The sequence below is a fragment of the Xenopus laevis genome, chromosome 2S (assembly GCF_017654675.1).
Source record: "Xenopus laevis strain J_2021 chromosome 2S, Xenopus_laevis_v10.1, whole genome shotgun sequence".
Lineage (NCBI taxonomy): Eukaryota > Metazoa > Chordata > Amphibia > Anura > Pipidae > Xenopus > Xenopus laevis.
This window is the reverse complement of record NC_054374.1, coordinates 133426658-133448648: the sequence shown is the minus strand read 5'-3', so window position 1 is coordinate 133448648 and position 21991 is coordinate 133426658. Positions and strand designations below refer to the sequence as shown.

The 21991-nt window shown below is 38.4% G+C and overlaps 1 protein-coding gene across 2 annotated transcripts in view; it reads right to left on the bottom strand.

The window, feature by feature from the left end:
- The window catches only part of marchf9.S (membrane associated ring-CH-type finger 9 S homeolog), a 113798-nt gene that overhangs the window by 3155 nt on the left and 88652 nt on the right, over positions 1–21991 (bottom strand). The gene's annotated exons all lie outside the window — the stretch shown is intronic.

The following is a 21991-nucleotide window of genomic DNA, read 5'->3' as shown; positions in this document are numbered from 1 at the left end:
CTGGTTACAGCAGGAGCAGAAATAAAGAGATATGATCAATGTCTGGAGGCCTTCCCTACATCAATGAATGTTTTTCCAGAGCAATGGTATAAATGAGTCATTGCAACCCATGGCTCCTGCCACTATCATATGCTTGCTTTATGCTTTTGGTTTTTTGCTCTACACATTTTCTTCTTGTTGCGTAAAAAACCCATTACTGAACTTTTTAATTGGCATCACAACTCTATGAACCGTTTCAACAATGAGCCTAGAAATGTCTTTGGAAAACCACTTAACTGGCTGGCTGCCTTTACTATTTTTACTGTCATCCAAGTAATCCTGGGTTCATACTAGGCAAATGACAACACCAAACATACAATTCAGTTGAGAAATAGTAACCTCACCCATCAGATGTTTCTCAGTTATCTGACCTTGGCTAAGGAATCTCACAACACTGTACATAATTACAGCAACAATCACTTTGCTAAGCTTCATAGTACCCTTTCTGAATGCACCAAATATCTTATTTTCTAATGTCCTTAGGAAATGTTACTGTTTCGAAGAAAGATGACTCAAGATATTGTGAAAGCATCTGACACTGCACCAAATACAGTATGTGGGATAATGTCAGCATCATGCCAGTGCTGTGAAGTTATAAAGCTCATTTTGGCACTGAAGAGACAGCTCTGTGCAAATGGAATGCACCATGTGTCACGTGAAGATTGAATATTTAAAGGAGAACTAAAGCTTAACTAAAGAAGTATCTAGAAATATTGTACATTATGTTTTGTGTTTCTGTACCAGCCCAAGGCAACCACAGACCCTTAGCAGTAAAGATCTCTGCCTCCAAAGATGCCCCAGTAGCTCCCCATCTTCTTTTCTGCTGATTCACTGCACATGCTCTGTGCTGCTGTCACTTACTGAGCTTAGGGACCCACTCACAATATACAGTACAAATAGAATATAAATGTCACAATATAAGGCTGATTAGTAATCAATGCACATAATTACTACATGTCAGCACAGAAACCAGTGCAATTAGCATCAGAATTTAATAATCAGCCCTGTAGCATCAGCTTCTATTACAGACCAACCTCATTTTCTGCTTGATAATTAGTGACGACCCCTAAGCTTAGCTTCTCAACAGCTGCTCAGAGCCCACTGAGCATGGGAGTGTCACAGACACTTTCCAAGATGGTGACCCCTTATGACAATGTCGTGGATCATTGCTGCTATTGAGAAGATTAAAGTTTAGGCTGGTGCAATAAGTTCAGTATATAAAATATGGCAGTTTTAGCCATATTCAATGTTAAGGTTTAGTTCTCCTTTAGTCCCCACTGTCACTAATGCCTTTGCCAAGTTGTAGGTCCTCCTACCTTGTTCCTATTGGTTCACACTGCTCTTATTGTACTTGTGTTTGACCTTGGCTTTTTATTCTGTTGAACGTTGCCTTTCCTGACCTGTACCTGGACTTTGACCCAACCTTTGTAATGACTCTTTACACCTCACTATCGAGCTTTGCCAGTGTTGCCTGTAAAGTCAGTCAATTGTAGGCTGGCACAAAAACCGGACTTCACTCCGAAGTATGATGCAAATAAAAGGTAATTTATTAAACAAAAGGAACATCTCAAGGGGTGGCCTTATGCGTTTCATGCCTTGTGGGCATAGTTCATAGTTCTATGTGGGGGGTTAGGTAGGTGAGAAAGCCAATCCACACACTTTGGATAAAAATCACTGTCCGGCTTTATTGAAAAAATTAAAACAACAGACAGGTGATTCAACATGTCATAGGGTAGGAGTACAACTGCTAAAGATGCCTGTCTGTTGTTTTAATTATTTCAATAAAGCCGGACAGTGATTTTTATTCAAAGTGTGTGGATTGGCTTTCTCACCTACCTAACCCCCCATATATGATGTCCACTGGATTGGAGACCAGTAAGAGGGAGCCAGCACACTATTGGGACTGGACACAACGAAAGAGTGGCCGCGATGTGGACCTGTGAGTTTCCTCTTTCTCTCCATAGTTCATAGTTCTACCTAGCTACAATACCTACTTTGCCTGTTCCAGTACTTGCCTAACCTGCCTGCCCCAAATATCAACTTCCAACTCAGTCCTCACTAACCAACCATGAGGCTTCCGGACAGACAACTTTAACACATTTAGCTTTCTGAAGCATAAGGCCCATGTTACCATCAGGGATGCACCGAATCCACTATTTGGGATTCGGCCGAATCCCCGAATCCTTGGTGAAAGATTCATCTGAATAACGAACCGAATTCGAATTTGTAAATTAGGGGCAGGTAAGGAAAAAGTGGAAAACATTCTTCTTTTGTGATGAAAAGTCACGTGATTTGTCTACCCACCCCTAATTTACATATGCAAATTAGGATTCGGTTTGGCCAGGCACAAGGATTTGGCCGAATCCGAATCCTGCTGAAAAAGGCCATATCCCGAACCGAATCCTGGATTCGGTGCATCCCTAGTTACCATTTCCCACCACATTCAAGGATGGGTCACTATAATTAATACTTTATCATTAGTATAGATTTCATTTCTTTTCTCTCAATCCCTGGACCTAATAAACACACAAGAAACATGCTTTTATTAGTCCAATATATAGTTTCACTTACAAATTCTTCTGCAAGAGGAGCTTAATGTAATAGCAACCCCAAATATCTCTCTCTCTCTCTCTCTCTCTCTCTCTCTCTCTCTCTAGCCTGATTTCAAAAACCTTTCTTATTCCAAAAATTGATGGAAACAATAGAAAGAACCAATCGCAAAAGAACCACAGTCGTTACTAATAATCAGCTCTTGTGTTTTTTCACATATAAATCCAGTAGTGTTATAGTTATTGCTACAAATCCCTGCAATGGCATTTTTTTGCAAACATAATAATGACAGATACATAAAAAGTGTTGGAAAAAAGTGACTTTTGGTTCTAAATCCCAATCCTTTACAGATTATTATTCACTGTGAAGTGCTGATCTTTTGTTGCTACAACTGCAAGGCTAACAATGGCTCCTCAGTGAGTACAAAATGAATAAATAACCACAGCACATGTCTGAAAAGGATTATAAAACCTACAGTATTTACTGTATATGTGGCTGAATCTTTCATAAACCCATTAGTGCATTTTTCTTTTACTGTGTGTTCTGTAGATAGAAGACCTTTAGAAATTAAGGCAATGTGAATTTTTATGTTTTTCTTACAGGGGAGTGATATGTGCTCATTCAATCAGGCATATTTGAAAAATGTTCCAAAAAGAAATTTAAATATACAGGTATGGGATCTGTTATCCAGAATGCTCGGGATAATGGATCTTTCCAAAATTTGGATCCTAGTACCTTAAATCTGATAGAAAATCATGAACACATTAAATCAACCCAATGATCTGGTTTTGCTTCCAATTTGGATTAATTATATCTTAGTTTGAGTCATGTATAAAGCACTGTTTAATTATTACAGAGGAAAAGGAAATTGTTTTTAAAAATTTGGATTATTTGGATAAATGGATTCCGTAACTTGGAGCTTTCTAGATTTCCGGATAATGGATCCCATACCTGTAAATATTTTTTTTACACCATGATGCCTGATTCCACATATTGAAATAAAACCATGATAATCTGCCTCTGACGCATCATTTCCCCTATTAGGCTGGCAATATCATACAACCTCTGCTTCATCTTGTTCCTTTGAATTGAATCCATCACTTCACAATGGAGCAAGGTAATGAAGGGGTTGATCGACTCTGTGAGCATAAGTGGTGTTGGGAAATAGTTTCTATGAGCCAAAGGCATATCATGGTTTTATTTCAATCTGTATAATCGGGTATGTCTGTGTAAAGAACAAACAAAAAAACAAATATATATATTTTTTGGAAATTCAGATAGTGTTTATGCACCTGATTTAAGCCTTGAAAGCAGGCATGTTGCAGGTAAAACTTAGTCCCTGTGTATAATGTGTAAGGAAGTAGTAGATTTCTTAATGAATCAGCTTAAATTGTAGGACTCGCCAGACCAAGGATGACTTTAACTTTGACATTGTTGACCAGCTTGAATATACAGTATAATTAGCAATATATGGACAAACAATCCCCAGGAGAGGACAATTGTGGTAGCCTAATGCTCAAAACGTCTTAATGTCCTGTTTATATTGAGAATGGGCTGTGTGCAGAGGACCTCTTGTCTTTGTCTGCATGTCAAAAGGAGGTAATTTATTGTTCCCTTTAAAACTACATGCAGATTCGATTTGCTACAAACAACAAACTGTATGTATATATATATATATAACAAACAAGGGAAAGTTGTGCTCACCACTATTTTTTAAAACCATTAGGCGGGGGTGCAACGAGGGTGTGACCACAAAATACATATAGACAAATACAAGAGTCCTCTGCACTCAACCCATTATCAATATATTTAAGACAGCGACATTTTGTGCATACTGCTACTAAAAAATGCCTTACCCTTTAAACAAAACAGGGATTGTTTGTCCATATATTGCAATATATTTAAGCTGGCCAACTACGTCAAAGTCATCCCATATCTGGCCAGTCCTATGCTCAATTTTATCTGATTCATTAAGAATTCTATTGCTTCATTATACATTTTACAAAGGGACTAGGTATTACCTGCAACTTAACTTGCTGCTTTCAAAGTAAACCTCCATACTTGGCTGCCCTTTTATTAGACACCAGTGGGATCACCTGACTATAGCTGGGAAGGGTAGGAGCTACAACATGGAGTATTTGACTATATGTATTTTGTGGTCACAGCCTCATTGCACCCCCGCCTAATGGTTTTAAAAAATAGTGGTGAGCACAACTTTCCCTTGTTTGTTATAGTTTATACAGGAGCAGTGACCAGCTCCATGTTGTAGCTCCCACCCTTCCCAGCTATAGTCAGGTGATCCCACTGGTGTCTAATAAAAGGGCAGCCAAGTATGGAGGTTTACTTTGAAAGCAGCAAGTTAAGTTGCAGGTAATACCTAGTCCCTTTGTAAAATGTATAATGAAGCAATAGAATTCTTAATGAATCAGATAAAATTGAGCATAGGACTGGCCAGATATGGGATGACTTTGACGTAGTTGGCCAGCTTAAATATATTGCAATATATGGACAAACAATCCCTGTTTTGTTTAAAGGGTAAGGCATTTTTTAGTAGCAGTATGCACAAAATGTCGCTGTCTTAAATATATTGATAATGGGTTGAGTGCAGAGGACTCTTGTATTTGACTATATATATATATTTATATATATATATATATATATATATATAAATATATATATATATATATATATATATATACTGTATGTTCGGGACCTGGGGTTTTTCTGGATAATAGATATTCCCATAATTTGGATCTTCATACCTTAAAGGGGACTCATCACCCAAAAAATTATTCCAAATCCTATTTTATCACATTAGTCAAGCAAAATGAACTTTAATTACACTATATAAATTATTTAAATCTTGCTTCCTTCAGTCTGGGATTTCAAAATTATAGCAAGCAGGCAGGAGCCAAGCCTTGCATCATCTCAGAATCTTGTTTGTGCACCAGAATGGGGGACCTGATGTCCATCCCCATGCCCTGGCTACACAATTAAATGGTAAAGAGAATGAGGGAATATGTGGAGAGCAGTGACATCTAGGAAGTGCTGAATGGAAAGTGAAAGTAATTGTCTGCCCATCTCTATACCCAGGGCATAGAGGAGGGGCAGACAATATTTGATTGACAGCTGAGATTTTTAAATGAGCTAACAACAGCTATGAATGCTTTAATAAAAAATAGAAATTGGATTTCATGTTTAATTTGAAAAGGACTTTTATTATACAGATTTTTGTATCTGGTTGATCTGGTTGACAGGTCCAATTTAAGTCTACATGAAAATCATGTAAACATTAAATAGACCCAATAAGCTGGTTTTGCTTCCAATAAGGATTAATTATATCTCAGTTGGGATCAAGTACAAGCTACTGTTTAATTGTTACAGAGAAAAAGGAAACCATTTTTAAAAATTTGGATTATTTGGATAAAATGGAGTCTATGGGAGATGGCCTTTCCATAATCCATCTTTCTGGATAACAGGTTTCCGGATAACAGATCCCATACCAGTAATAGGCTAACCAGAAAATTGCTTTACAGCCATAAATGACAAATTCATTTATGCTATATAGTGGCTTTAATAATCTTTTTTGTGCTCTTTGACATTTTATTATTAAGTGAAACTACAATGAAGTGGACCTATCATGCCTATAACTACATTTAAAGTAGCAATAATGCTTACAAAGAAATGTCCACAGAGTTACTATATACTGTAAAAAGAAGCTTTACAGCGACACAAAACCCATGGTTCTAAGATTGCATATAATATTTTATATAATTTAATCTAGGCCAATTCTGTGTGGATCTCAAGAGAATAATTAGGCAATAATTATGTAAAACTATTACTGTAGAGTTGCAACTGAGATTTACTAATTTTTAGGGTTTAGTTCTTGCTCTAGCATCTCTGTCTCTGAAATGAAATCATCTGGGTGCAAGGGCAGAACATGGTGGGATCATTTTAAGGGTAAATCAGCCGGACCCTACCGCTTGTTTAATAAATGTGAATTTTAGATCAGCCTGAATTATTCCATTGCTTCAGTTTCTTCAGAAACACTGCAAGAACAGGTCTTCATACTTTATCTTCAACAGGGCTCAAACTAAACTCCAGTTACTGCATGCTGTTATTGGATTCTGGACCTATTGGCACATAAAAGGCTAAAATCACTACAGTTATTGCTGATAAGGACACTCGTTATCCATTGCTATCTTTTTAAATTCCAAAGAAAGGGTATTTAATGCTTCCATCACTGCTGTGATAACACCAGTGTCAGTGTAAGCAATGCTGATGCTGATCCGCTTTAGAGATCCAGATGCAAGTGCAGTTGGCATGACGAGGGACAGTTTTTCAGCAGTTCATGACAAAAGCCACAGCTATTACTAAAATCACTCAGCTGACCCTGTATTACATTTGTTATTCAATAAGAAAAAGCTCAATTGTCTTGACTCCCTTCCACTTTCTGCTGATGACCATCTTCTTTATATAGCTAGCGAATGCTTCCTAATTATTTCTTTAAACTTGCAGCACCTCTCTCTAGAGACCATCATATTCTAGAAGCATGCCTCAGTAATTCTACACTCTGGCACCCACTTAAAGTTGCTTTCAACAATGCCCATTTCCCAAACTATACTGGAGTCCCTCGATAAAATGCAAGATGTTTCTATTCCATACACTCAAGTACATCACTGCTCATACCTCCCAACTGTCCCTTTTTTCGGAGGGACAGTCCCTCTTTTGACAGCTCAACCCGCAGTCCCTCATTTGTACAGGTATGGGACCTGTTATCCAGAATGCTCGGGACCTGGGGTTTGCCGGATAACGGATCTTTCCGTAATTTGGGTCTTCATGCCTTAAGTCTATTAGAAATTAATTTAAACATTAAATAAACCCAATAGGCTGGTTTTGCTTCCAATAAGGATTAATTATATCTTAGTTTGGATCAAGTACAAGGTACTGTTTTATTATTACGGAGAAAAAGGAAATCATTTTTAAAAATTTGGATTATTTGGATAAAATGGAGTCTATGGGATTCCGGATAAGGGATCCTATACCTGTACTGGAAAGTCCCTCTTTTCTCTGCACTGAACAGCCAGAAAAAGAAACAAAGTTTCTCACTTAATTGGCTTTTAGCAGAGAGCCCAGAATAGATAACAGGTGCAAATAAGATACTTTGTAACAATTTTGAGACACAAAAACACAGTTTAGATAAGGAGAAATATTTTCAAACTTTCATAACCTGCCAAATTTTGCAAAACAAACATGGTAATTAGGGGGTGTGGCCACACAAAGGGGTGTGGTCAAAAAATTGCTGCGCTACATGCGGAAAAAATTTTTTGTCCCTCTTTTTACTTCCAAAATGTTGGGAGGTATGATTGCTGTCTGTGAAGCATCTATTAGAACATACCACAATCAATGTAGAACTGTGATGCTATGGGCCCACCAGAAAACCTTAAAGGAGAAGGAAACCCCCTAGGCACAAAAGCCCTCCCCCTCCCCTTGAAGGGGTGCTGACTACAAGATTTAAAGGAGAAGGAAAGATACCGAAGCAGTTTATTGCCAATAGATTAACCACAATAGTACAAGCTATAACACTATATTTATTCTGCAGAAAGCTTTACCATACCTAAGTAAACAGCTCTAGAAGCTCTCTCTGTTTGTTTAGAATAGCAGCTGCCATATGAGTTTGGTGTTATGTCACTTCCTGCCTGAGTCTCTCCCTGCTCATTCATAGCTCTGGGCTCAGGTTACAGCAGGGAAGGGGGAAAGGGAGGGGGAGAGAGGAGTAAACTGAGCATGCTCAAAACAGGAAGTCTGATACAGAAGTCCATGTATACACAATAGAAGGAAAGAAATGCTGTGTTTCTTTTGACAGAGGACTCTGAACAGCATAACTTTGAAAGTTTACTGGTGTATTTTTATAGACCTTTCTGATAAAGCTTACTTATTTTTATCCTCTCCTTCTCCTTTAAGCCTTTTATAAAATTATTGCTGGTTCTTAATGGTAATTTTAAAATGTGTTCATATAAAAAAAATAACAAAACAATATATGTATACATATGATAAGGGAAAATCCTTTATTATGAAGTACCCTTGCCCCTGTCTGTGGACGCCCATGCAAGCAGGGCAGTGACAAACTGTAGCAGTGTTTTAGGTACATAGGAAAAGTGATCATGAACAACCATAACATTTGTTATTTAAAGAGATAAAACAAACTTTGGCTTATATACTAAGGGTGAAAAGTGCAAGAGGACTTATGCTATGGCTGCCATGGAGTGCCTAACAACACTATGTGCCCCCCATACAGAACTGAACTTTTTGCACCTCCCTAGTGCACCTAATACGTCTGCATAAGGGTGGCCCACGGGCATCAGTATTGATGCCCCCATAAGTACAGGTATTGGACCTGTTATCCAGAATTCTCGGGACCTGGGGTTTGCTTAAGGCTTCATGCCTTAAGTCTACTAAAAATTCATTTAAACATTAAATAAACCTATTAGGCTGGTTTTGCTTCCAATAAGGATTAATTATATCTTAGTTGGGATCAAGTACAAGCTACTGTTTTATTATTACAGAGAAAAAGGAAATCATTTTTAAAAATTTGGATTATTTGGATAATATGGAGTCTATGGGAGACAGCCATTCCGTAATTCGGAGCTTTCTGGATATCGGGTTTCCGGATAAGGGATCCTATACCTGTATGTCATTCTTGAAATGCAAGTACTTGTACTACCTGTACTTTACACCTAAGTGTAACATTACATTCCTAGGGGTATGGTGCGTGTGTTACTGTAACATGTACAGCCTTTGCTTAAAGAATCAGGCATCTTCACACACAAGTGCGATGAACTCAGACACAATTTATTGATGAACAGGTTCTTGCAGCGAGGTAAACTTAAGACCTGGGCTCTGGTCTGCCGACATTATTATAGTTTATATAATTAGACATAATTATACAATACTTATTACTTCTGCAAATGCTCTCCTTCTCTCTCTTTCTGAACCTAGCTCACACACACTCACACAAACAGCTAGAGCATGTCTCACCAAAACCTCCAGGGCCTTTTTCCACAGAATGCATGCACAAAGTGCCATTAGCTGTTTCGAGGGGGAATCCAACCATCAACCTTACTCTGCCGTGACCACACGTACAGTGTCCAAGTTGCCACTGTAGCTCCCCACTAACTAAACCTATACCTACACGCTTACTTCCCTAACATCGGCGCACAATCGCCTTAAGGTGGCAATAGACATAGAGATCATTTGGCAATGTCCAAATTAAAGTGGGCGATATCAGGCTGATTCGATCATGGACCCTAGGGCTCAACGATCGGATCATAATGCATCTGATACGGCCGGTCGGATCACGGGAACGCATAAACGCACGGATGCGGACGCAATCCGACAGGATTTTTTAACCTGAATGATCGAGATCTGGCCGACTTTCAGCCAGATATTGATCGGGGGAAGCCCATTGGATGGCCCCACACACGGCCAATAAACTGCCAACTCAGTCTGTTGGCAGCTTTTATCGGCCCTTGTATGGGCCTTAAGAAGCTCTATTCCCTAACTCAGTGCTGTCCAACTTCTGTGGAACGGAGGGCCAAAATTTTACTGGCCTATGTGGTGGAGGGCCGATAAAAGCAGTCAGTGTTGGCCACTCCCCATTTTAAACCACACCCACTGTAAACCACACCCATATTACCACAAGAACTTTTAAGATCATATCCACATTAAAGGTGGTAGCACACCAAAAAACCAAATGGTTAGTGCTCACTGCAGGGAAATCCCTCATCAATCATATGTGAAAAATTGAAGTCATGTTAAAACACACCCTTAAAGTGGACCTGTCACCCAGACAAAAATCTGTATTATAAAAGTCCTTTTCAAATTAAACATGAAATCTAATTTCTATTTTTTATTAAAGCATTCATAGCTGTTGTAAGCGAATTTAGAAATCTCAACTGTCAATCAAATATTGTCTGCCCTTCTTCTATGCCTAGGCATAGAGGAGGGGCAGACAATTGCTTTCACTTTCCATTCAGCACTTCCTAGATGTCACTGTTCTCCCCACATTCCCCCGTTCTCTTCACCATTTAATTGTGTAGCCAGGGGCATGGGGATGGACATCGGGCCCCCTATTCTGGTGCACAAACAAGAGTCTGAGATGATGCAAGGCTTGCCTTAAAAACAGTGTCCACAAAATGGCTCCTGCCTGCTTGCTATAATTATGAATTCCCAGACGGAAGGAAACAAGATTCAAATAATTTATATAGTGTAATTAAAGTTCATTTTGCTTGACTTATGTGATAAAATAGAATTTTGAATAATTTTTTTGGGTGACGGGTCCCCTTTAAATCCATATGCCTCATCCGCCCCTGTGGATAATACAACAACCCCCAACAAATGATTAAACTCATTAGGGGCCCTTAACAACAATTTCCAAATGCTAACAAACTAAATTTTACCGGCCTATGTGGTGGAGGGCCAATAAAAGCAGTCAGTGTTGGCCACTCCCCATTTTAAACCACACCCACTGTAAACCACACCCATGTTACCACAAGAACTTTTAAGATCGTATCCACATTAAAGGTGGTAGCACACCAAAAAACCAAATGGTTAGTGCACACTGCCGGGAAATCCCTCATCAATCATATGCTAACAAACCCCTAACAGGCTTACATTCCACAGATAGTGTAGGGCAAGCAGAGAATGGCACACACAAGCAGCACTGGGCAAGCAGAGAATGGCACACACAAGCAGCACTGGGCAAGCAGAGAATGGCACACACAAGCAGCACTGGGCAAGCAGAGAATGGCAAACCCAAGCAGCACTGGGCAAGCAGAGAATGGCACACACAAACAGCACTGGGCAAGCAGAGAATGGCACACAGAAGCAGCACTGAGTAAGCAGAGAATGGCACAAACAAGCAGCACTGAGTAAGCAGAGAACGGCACACACAGGGAGGGAAGGCAGAACAGAGCAGGAGACAAGGAAAGCTATCAGTCTAATATGTACTACATACAGTGACACAGTGCTGGTGCACCATTAGCATTTTGAATAAGGTGTGAATAGGTGAACAATGTGGGCAGTTTCAGTCTGGGTCTCAGGTATGAACAGTACAGGCTTTAGGATATAAACAATAGAGGTGTCACAGGTGTGAACAATACAGGAGGATCACAGGTGTGAACAATACAGGGGATTAGAGTCTGAATTTGAGGTTTAAACAATGCAGGGGCCAGTTAATCTCTGTAGTGATACCTTTTAAAATGTACATATGGTAAACAGACACAGCATGTGGGGGCCCACAGAAGTGGGGGGTCGCAGGCCGCCAGTTGGACAGCCCTGCCCTAACTAGTCACTACTTGTTGGGAGACCAGGCTATCCATGCTCGGTTGCCTCTACTAATTTTCACATCTAGAGTGAACTCACTTGCTGCTGCTATTGTCTAGTTAGCCCTGACGATACTAACCTCCCCGTAGGTCTGGCCACTTCAGTCTAAATGCTGCCTTCCAAAACATTAGGCCACCTGCTGACTGAAATTGCGCATTACCTTAACTTTTTAAAAAAAAATATTATTATTATATACTATACGAAATAAATTATTTTACCTCTTTACATATGTTCTTACAGGGCATGCCTTAAAACTATTAAAAAAATAAGAATTTTGCAATCAACATGGATTAATGCTAGTTTAATAAATATAAAGTAGAATATATTGTCTTATTAAGAGAAAGAAAATGAAGAATTGTTTATTAAACTAGGACACCAAGGGAAACTGTTGCTGTAATTTGGTGCATTTGTATAATGGGTTTCCAGGGAATAGATCACATCCCTGTATACAACTCTATACTTGGAAATCATAGAAAGTGCTGCTGACTTATTGGGTCTATATAAAAACACCAATGCCTACATTCATAATAAATGAAGTTTGCGAGCTGTGGTAGTTGCAGCTGATGATTTTATAGAGAACGAATGCAGAAAGCAGTAGAGGGTGAAATATGGGCTGCATATAAAAAGTATTTCTTGAAGATAAGGGCTTTCTCTTCCATATGCAACGGACAACTCACTCAGGATTAGTATTGTCATTTTAGTCACATCCACAACTAATTGTATCTGTTAAGCAGCACCTTCAGTGAAAGGCAGGGTATTGTCAGAGCTCTATAAAGACACAATGAAAATATTTGTGAGATTTGTAAATGTCGGAGGATTAGACACGCAAATGGCAGCAAAACTGCTTTGCAATATCCCTAGACTGACAAAACAGCATACCATATAAATCCTGTTCATGTGTCCCAGTTATTGGATATGTAGCTTGGCAGACCTATAGCTTGCTGGGAATTGTGCTGCTTTAATGGGAAATATCAGCCCATAAATGTTGCTGAAAATAAAATGAACGATTTTTCATCGTATCTATTTATAGCAAAATGGACTGGATATCTGCAGTATAACAGGCACAGTTTATTTCATCACTACAAATCTGGCACTATAAATTTTATAGGATGTGGGCTGTATTGAAAGAACCCACATCTTTAAAAAGGACTGAATGGAATCAGGCAGAGATTCCCAGCAGGCTCATGGCTGCCTTCTCTGTAAGAAACACTGCTCATTAGCAGACTACATTCTGACTGGTGAATCACAGGTAAAGGATTCGGTCAAATGAAACATGGCTGGGCACGACTGAAAACTCTGCTAGTTGAAGAAGAAGAATAGTATTTTAGAAAATGTCTTGTTTTAAGGGGTTGTTCACCTTCCAAACACTTATTTCAGTTCAGTTATTTTCAGATTGTTCACCATAAGCAAATTAATTGCTTTCCATCTTTTATTTTTTTAATGTTTTCCCAAGTTTGACGTTCCTGTCTCTGGTGTTTCAATCTGGCAGCTCAGTGACCCAGGAGCAGATTCTGAACTGTTACAATTTGCTACATTTAGTTGATACATTTAGTTGATATACAGTAACGTAACTAGAGGGGGCGGGTCCTGATGCGAAACGTGCAGCTGGGCCCCCGCCCCCCTCTGTAGGCAATTATCTTCCTGGAAATCGGCGGGGCGTGAGCTGCCGGGAGGCCCTGAGGGGGTGCGGACCCTGGCCCAATTGCACCCCCTGCTCCCCCGGTAGTTCCGTCACTGTTGATACATTTAGTTGATATATTTCTCAGCAGTATATGTGGAATATTAGCACACCTGTATCAATTCTAAAAGCTACTTTTAAAGGGGTGGTTCACCTTTAAGTAAACTTTTGGTATGTAATGGTGGCCAATTCTAAGTAACTTTTCTATTGGTTTTCACTATTTATTTTTTATAGTTTTATAATTATTTGCCTTTTTCTTCTGACTCTTTCCAGCATTCAAATGGGCGTCGCTGACCCCCATCTAAAAAACAAATGCTCTGTAAGGCTACAAATTTATTGCTATTGCTAATTTTTATTTCTCATCTTTTTAGAAAAGTCCTCTCCTCAATGCATGGTTGCTAGGGCGCTGCTGAATAAAAGCTAAATAACTCAAAAACCTTGAATAATAAAAAATTAAAACCCATTGCAAATTGTCTCAGAATATCACACTCTATATAATACTAAAAGGTAACTCAAAGGTGAACAACCCCTTTAATGACACCCAGGGATTCTGCTCAGCCGGGACAATGATAACAAATGTATCAACTAAGGGGGTTATTTATCAGGCTCCGAATTTAACTCAGTATTTCTAAGTTAGAAATCCGACCTTATTTATGAAGAAAAAAGCCAGAAAAAATGTGGTTGGGCAAACTACGGAGCCTTCCCTGAAAACTCGATGTTTTCTGAGTTTTCAGGGTTTTTTGTGCAGAAAGCCCCGAAATAATTAGATATCAGTATGGACATCAGTGCAGACACTGGGACCTTCCCCATTGACCTATACAGGACCTCGAGAGCTTTTGGGTGCCCAGGTTTCATATTCTGAGTTTTTAGACCATCGGAATTTTTTTTGCTTTGAAAACTACAAATTATTTGAAGTTCGGATATTCGGATAAATAACCCCCTAAATCAGGCCCAGCAATCTGTGGGTTCTGGCAAATGCCAGAGGGGCTGTTGTACAATGCCATAGAAAGACACTATTTAGTGGGCTGGTTGAGGGCTGAGGGCTGTTTGAAACCAACTGAACAGAAACAAATGCTTAAAAGGTGAACAACCCCTTAAAGGAAGAATTCCAGGCACATTTATGTAATAGGCCTAACAAAAATCGACATCTCTTAGGGGAACTCAGTGCCCCCCTATGCGGAGAGGGTAATATTCCATTTAAGAGATATGTCATCTTTCCATGTGTTCTCGTCTATCTAGCAAGTCATGGTTTTCTGAACCATCTCTATATATAGTAGGGTTGCTACCTAGCCTGTAAAACACCTGCCATGGCTGGGGCCGGTATTGTAAAGTGTGCGGTAAATTTGTAATACCCTTAAAGAGGTGGTTCACCTTTAAGTTCATTTTTAGTATATAATAGAATGGCCGATTCTGAGCAACTTTTCAATTGTCCATCATTTTTTCTTTTCTATAGTATTTGAATTATCTACAGCAACGGACTGGGATGCCAGAGGGAGCAACCAGATTGCAGACTTCAAATTTCAGATTTCAAACTGGAGAGCTGCTCAATAAAAAGCTAAATAACTCAAAAACAACAACAATAAAAAAGTAAAACTACATGCAAATTGTCTTACAATATCATTCTCTATATTATACTAAGTTAATTTAAAGGCGAACAACCCCTATCCCCTGGCCTGCCCCTGATCTGCCCAAATCTTAGCTTTTTCCTTCGCAATCTGCTCCATAACCAGTCCGTCCCTTATATGTCATTACTCTGCTCTTATTATATCACAGCCTGCGCCCAACAGGAGGCAAACAAGATAATATGTAATCCAGGCAAGAGTCAATAACCAGGAAAATAGATATGACAAGAGTGAAAGGCTTAGCAAGAACAAATTCCAGCTTAGAACCCAAAGACATTATAAGAGATCCAGAAGTTTCCCAGGTGTATGTCTAGCTCCATTCAGCAGTGAGTAGATACCAGTACAGCACAGCTTTGCCCATTTACGAAGAGAACGTGACTAATAAAAAACCCTCATTTAGGGCTCTTACGCATGGGTATTTTTTGCTGCGCTCCCCTACGTTCCACTTTCTCCCCTGAGGCTGAATGGAGGAAATCAGAACACAGGGGAGTGCAGCAAAAAACGCCCGTGTGTAAGAGCCCTAAAGGCGATACAGGCTGGATCTTTTAAATACATCTACTAACTTTAAATACTGTATGCCAGACATATTTTAAAACAACAAATAACACTTAATTGAAGATCTAAGTAACTGTTCCTTCCTACTCAGGGACATGGGGAACCCTTGACCATTTCCATTTGTTTCATTCTGAATGCAAGGATACACACATAATCTGCACATACTGTACACAGTATCATTGTGGACTCTGTCTAATTGCCAGAAAACATGGATGTATTATCTGGAAACCCATTATCCAGAAACCTCTTAAATTTGGGATCACCATTTTCCATAACGTCCTATTTTTAATTCTTTCTTAATCCTATTTATTTGGAATAATTAAAATGTGGCCAATCATTGATGGTAACTAAGATAACATATATTGGTGTTGCTAGTAACACAATCCTATCTTTTTTTCGGTAGCTTGAAGTACTGTAGTTAATGCTGGTTCTAGCCCTGTGTTTCTTCATTGTCAACTCTCTTAATCTTACTGCTCATTTTCAGATCATTTACTTCTAATACTTTGTTTAATTTAAACTTTTGGCTGAAACCCATCTACTCCTGCCAGGGTGCTTAGATCTGGCTTTTACAATATGTTTTTCTGACTGCCTACAGGTATTAATTTTTAACTTACTGATCTTTGGAACATAAAAGTACTTATTTTTTAATTCAGTTTTTGGTCCAGTGCATTTTGTATCTTGTCATTTTTTATGACAAAGTTTCAATACTTATGTGGGTTTTTCTTCCTGCTATAAGCAATATGTTCTCAACAATTTGCTCTCGACAGGTGTGAGCATTATTTAACTATATTGGTTTTCATTAAATTCCAGTTGATTTTAAATGTAAATGTGCCAGTGTTTTCAGTTACATGGAAACAGGATGTAATTGGTCCAGGCTAAATATAGCACCTTGTGTCCCAGAATCCAACAATCACCAGGTGACTGTAGCGATCTTAATCCAGTAATGTAAATGTGCACTGTTTTAGGCTGCCTAAGATTTCACATATCAGAAGCTAAACTTGCAACACACAATTTCCCCGATATTTTCATGGGCAGTCATGTAAAACTGAGTGATATTTATAGCATCAGAACAATAACAACTTGTGCATTTATCTTTACCTACAGACGACAATATTTTATCATGAAAAATGTACTTTTGCTGGGTAGGAATTCCCAAGACAAATGTCTAAGGCAACTGTTTATTAAGTGGGTCTGTGACTTGTAAGAATTGAAAACAAATGAATCTTACTTTTTTTTTTTTAAATGTATTATGGAAGCCCAGCACATTCACAGGTCATACATAGTGATGGGTGAATAAATTCGGCAGGGATGAATTTTTTGGTGAATTTCCTCGTTACTCCGCCGCGTCAGAGTAGTCACATGCATTAAAAATTGTCACATGTCAAAATTATTCGGACGCCCATTTACTTTAATGCATTTGGACAAAATAGGCGTGTGTATAAATATAATTTTGATGCCCATTGACTTCAATGCGTTTTGTGAATTTTTTGCATTTTTCGGTGAATTTTAGAATTCGCCCATCACTAGTCATACACAATTTGTTGTTGTATAATGTATATATTACAGGCATGGCATCTGTAAGCAGATTTGTTAGCGATCTGGGTTTAACATAAGTGGAGCACCATGTTGGAAAGCTATTTAAAGCTTTTTAAAAAGTAGTATTGTTTTGCCGCCAAAGCATTTATGCTACTTTAGTTAACATCAAGTACAAAATAACATTTTAATTATTATAGTCAGATGAGAATGCAGAACAATTTGTATTGAAAGGGTGGTTCACCTTTGAGTTAACTTTTAGGGGCAGATTTATCACGGGCCCGAATTTCGAAGTGATAAATACTTCGAAATTTGATCCTCAAATTAAAATGCTTCGACTTCGAATATCGAAGTCAAAGTATTTTTCACAGTATTTGGCAATCGAACGATCAAAGTAAAATCGTTCGATCAAACAATTCGAACGATTTTAGCGTTCGATCGAGCGATTTTACTAAGTGAAGACCTAGAAAAATGGTCTAGAAGGTCCCCACAGGCTAACATAGCACTTCGGCAGGTTTAATTTGGCGAGGTATTGAAGTCGAAGTTTTTTTAAAGAGACAGTACTTAGATTATCGAATGGTCGAATAGTCGAACAGTTTTTACTTCAAATCGAAGTAAATACGAAGTCGTAGTATCCTAGTCGATGGTCAAAGTATCCAAAAAATTACTTAGAATTTCAAATTTTTTTACTTCGAAAATTCCCTCCGATTCACTTCGACCCTTGATAAATCTGCCCCTTAGTATGGTGTAGAAAATTATATTCTCAGACAACTTGCAGTTGTTTTTGATTTTTTATTATTTGTGGTTTTTGAGATATTTAGCTTTTTATTTGTCAGCTCTCCAGTTTGCAATTTCAGCAATATGGTTGCCAGGGTCCAAATTATCCTAGCAACCATGCATTGATTTAAATAAGAGACTGGAATATGAATAGGCGAGGGCCCCAATAGAAAGATGAGTAATAAAAAGTAGCAATAACAAAACATTTGTAGCTTTACAGAGCATTTGTTTTAAGATGGGGTCAGTGACCATTTGAAAGCTGGAAAGAGTCAGAAGAAAAAGGCAAATAGTGAAAAAAAACTATAAATATTAGATAACGAAGACCAATTGAAAAGTTGTTTAGAATAGGTCAGTCTATAACATACTATAAGCTAACTTAAAGGCGAAGCACCCGTTTAATGGGAGCAGACAAGACAAAGTATGGTTTTGCCACCTCTCTCAGTCTCCTGTTTTCTGTAGCTAGCATCTGAATTCTCTTTGCAGTCACCGTAAAGGGCCCTATGAGCTCTCTTGAATTTGTTTTCCCTGGAGGTGTTGCTGAGGGCATGGCCACATTCTGTAATTTGTCTGCATTCTATCGCCCATAACTTTCTTGAAGAAAAAAATCTCAATAAGACACATGGACAAACAGTGTACAATAATGGGATCCATTCTACGGAAAGCTCCAAGTTATGAAAAAGGCTTTCTCACATAGACTTCATCTCTAACCCAAATTTTTAAAACTGATTTTCTTTTTGTCTATAATAATAAAACAGTACCTTGTACTTGATCTCAACTAAGATATGATTAATCCTTATTGGAAGTAAAACCACCCTATTGGGTTCATTTAATATTTTCATTATTTTCTTGTAGGCTTTAGAAATAAATATTCAAATTACGGATAAGATCCATTATGCGGAAAACCCCAGGTCCCTAGCATTCTGGATAACAGGTCTCATACCTGTGCTCACAACATTGTGTCCCAGAATCCAACAATCACCAGGTGACTGTAGCGATCTCAATCCAGTAATGTAAATGTGCACTGTTTTAGGCTGCCTAAGATTTCACATATCAGAAGCTAAACTTGCAATGCACAATTTCCCTGATATTTTCATGGGCAGTCATGTAAAACTGAGTGATATTTATAGCATCAGAACAATAACAACTTGTGCATTTATCTTTATCTACGGCCGACAATATTTTATCATGAAAAATGTACTTTTGCTGGGTAGGAAGTCTCAAGACAAATGTCTATGACAACTGTTCATTAAGTGGGTCTGTGACTTGTAAGAATTGAAAACAAACTTACTGGGGGTTATTTATCAACACTGGGCAAATTTGCCCATGGGCAGTAACCCATGGCAACCAATCAGATTGCTGCATTCATTGTACTGCTTGCAGCTGGCTTTAAAAAGCTTATCACTGATGGGTTGCTATAGGTAACTGTCCATGGGCAAATTTTCCCAGTGTTGATAAATGAGCCCTACTTAGTTTTTTTTTAAAAAATGTATTATGGAAGCACATTCACAGGTCATACATAGTGATGGGCGAATAAATTCGGCAGGCAAGATTTTTTTGGTGAATTCCCTCGTTTCTCCGCCGGCTAATTAAATTTGTGAAACTACTGTGACTGCATTCAAAAGCACATAAAATAAGGCTCCATGCTTTATGGTTTTTCTGAACATTTATTGAAAAATAGCTATTATTCCTACATAGATTAGCAAGACATTTAGTATCCTGTCCATTAATTGAAATTACAGATGTTTCCTGTAATGTTTCACAACTATATAAAGACACAAGGCCTTTCATATTATAAATACTGTGGTGACTTTGAAAATCCTTATATTTTACAGCAAGGGATATATTACTCTTTATAATAAATATGTTTTAAAAAACATGTTTTAACAAGTTGCGAAACAAGTTCCATCTCTATGACTAATAACCATTTAAAGAAACAGTAACACCAAAAAAATAAGTGTTTTAAAGTCATGAAAATATCATGTAATGTTGCCCTGCACTGGTATAACTAATGTGTTTGCTTCAGAAACACTACTATAGTTTATATCAGTGATCCCCAACCAGTAGCTTGTGAACAACATGTTGCTCCCCAAACCTTGGATGTTGCTCTCAGTGGCCTCCAAGTAGATGCTTATTTTTTAATTCCTGGCTTGGAGGCAAGTTTTGATCAGCAGAGCCTCATGTAGGGTGCCAGTTCACATAGGGGTTACCAATAGCCAATCACAGCCCTTATTTGGCTCCATCCACGAGCATTTTTCATGCTTGTGTTGCTCCCCAACTCTTTTTACATCTGAATGTTGCTCACGGGTGAAAATGTTGGGGATCCCTGCTTTATATAAACAAGCTGCTGTGTAGCAATGCCGGAAATTGAAAAAAGGTTATATGGCACAGGTTAAATAGTGGATAACAGATAACACCATTATGTTCTACAGAGCTTATGTGATGTGTAACCTGAGCCTTTTCTCCTTTGAATGGCTGCCCCCATTGCTACATAGCAGCTTATTTATATAAACAATAGTAGTGTTTTTAAAGCAAACACAGTGTTATATATGTATTACTTTAAATCACTTTCCTTTTTTGATGTTATGGTTCTTTTAAATATTGGACAATGTACCCTATAGTAGAACATAAGGATATTATAATATTATATTAGTCACTGAAGAATCCTTAACCATATAAAAGCACAAGGCCAAGGCAGATTGTTCTTTTATCCTCTATATGAAGTTACATTTTTTACTGCAAGCTGTGTGTTTTATATTCCTAGTGGAATTCCCCCCCCCCGAGGTGTGCTCCTCTGTGCCCACTAGGTGGAGGCCCTGTGCTGTAAATCCCAGTTCCCAGTATTTTTCATACGCAAAGAGAATTGAGGGCCCTGGATTGCAAAGTGTTGATCGTCATTTAAGAGAGTGTACCAAAATATTGGATAAAAAAAACTCAGATCCTACAGGCAGAACAAATAATAGAAAAGTGCTTATCTTCTGTATGCTCATTTATGTCCTGTAATACTCTGACCTATGAATGAATGCCACACTGAATGAATGAGCATGGACCCATTTATGGCCCAGTGTTAAATTAGACAAGCTAATTCTATCCTAAACAAAAGGTGGGCTTACTCTCCCTGATATAATTGTACTATGCCATATCTCCCAACATCTTGAAAATAGAAAGAGGGACAAAAAAAAAATAAAAAATAGCCGTGTGTCAGATTCTTTGACCATGCCCATTTTTGTGGCCACACCCCCTAATAACATTGTTCATCTTACAAAATTTGGCTGGTTATGAAAGTTTGAACACATTTATGTGTTTTTTATGTGTTATTACAGTTTTGCTTATGAAGGTGAATTGCCCTTTAAGCTGCAAGACACAGTGTCCCCAAAAGACTTTCTTATCTTAAATAGTTACAATAGTTTCTTTGCTTATCTTAAATTGTTACAAAAGAATCAAAAGTGCACCTGCTGAGCGTTCTGGGCTCTCTGCCAAAAGCCAGTTAAGGTAGAAATCTTTTTCTGGTTGTTCAGTGCAGGAAATCAAAGAGATCTGGGACTGCGGGAAGAGCTGTCAAAACCGGGACTGTCCCGCAAAAACAACAGGACAGTTGGGAGGTATGCTATACTGTGGCATAATTTGTTCACCCGACCACCTGGGTGTAAAATGCACATTATAAATTAGTACAATCGTTCTGAATGTGGAATGGCTTTGGTGACACCACCATTAGCTGGTTGCTGCTGAATCCAATACCCCTTGAAGGGGAAATCTACCTTATCCTTTAGTACTATGTACAAATAAGTAGCCAGTGAATACATGGGTGGACACAAGTATCTGAGCAATAAGGGATGTATGCATGTATTCTGCCTCC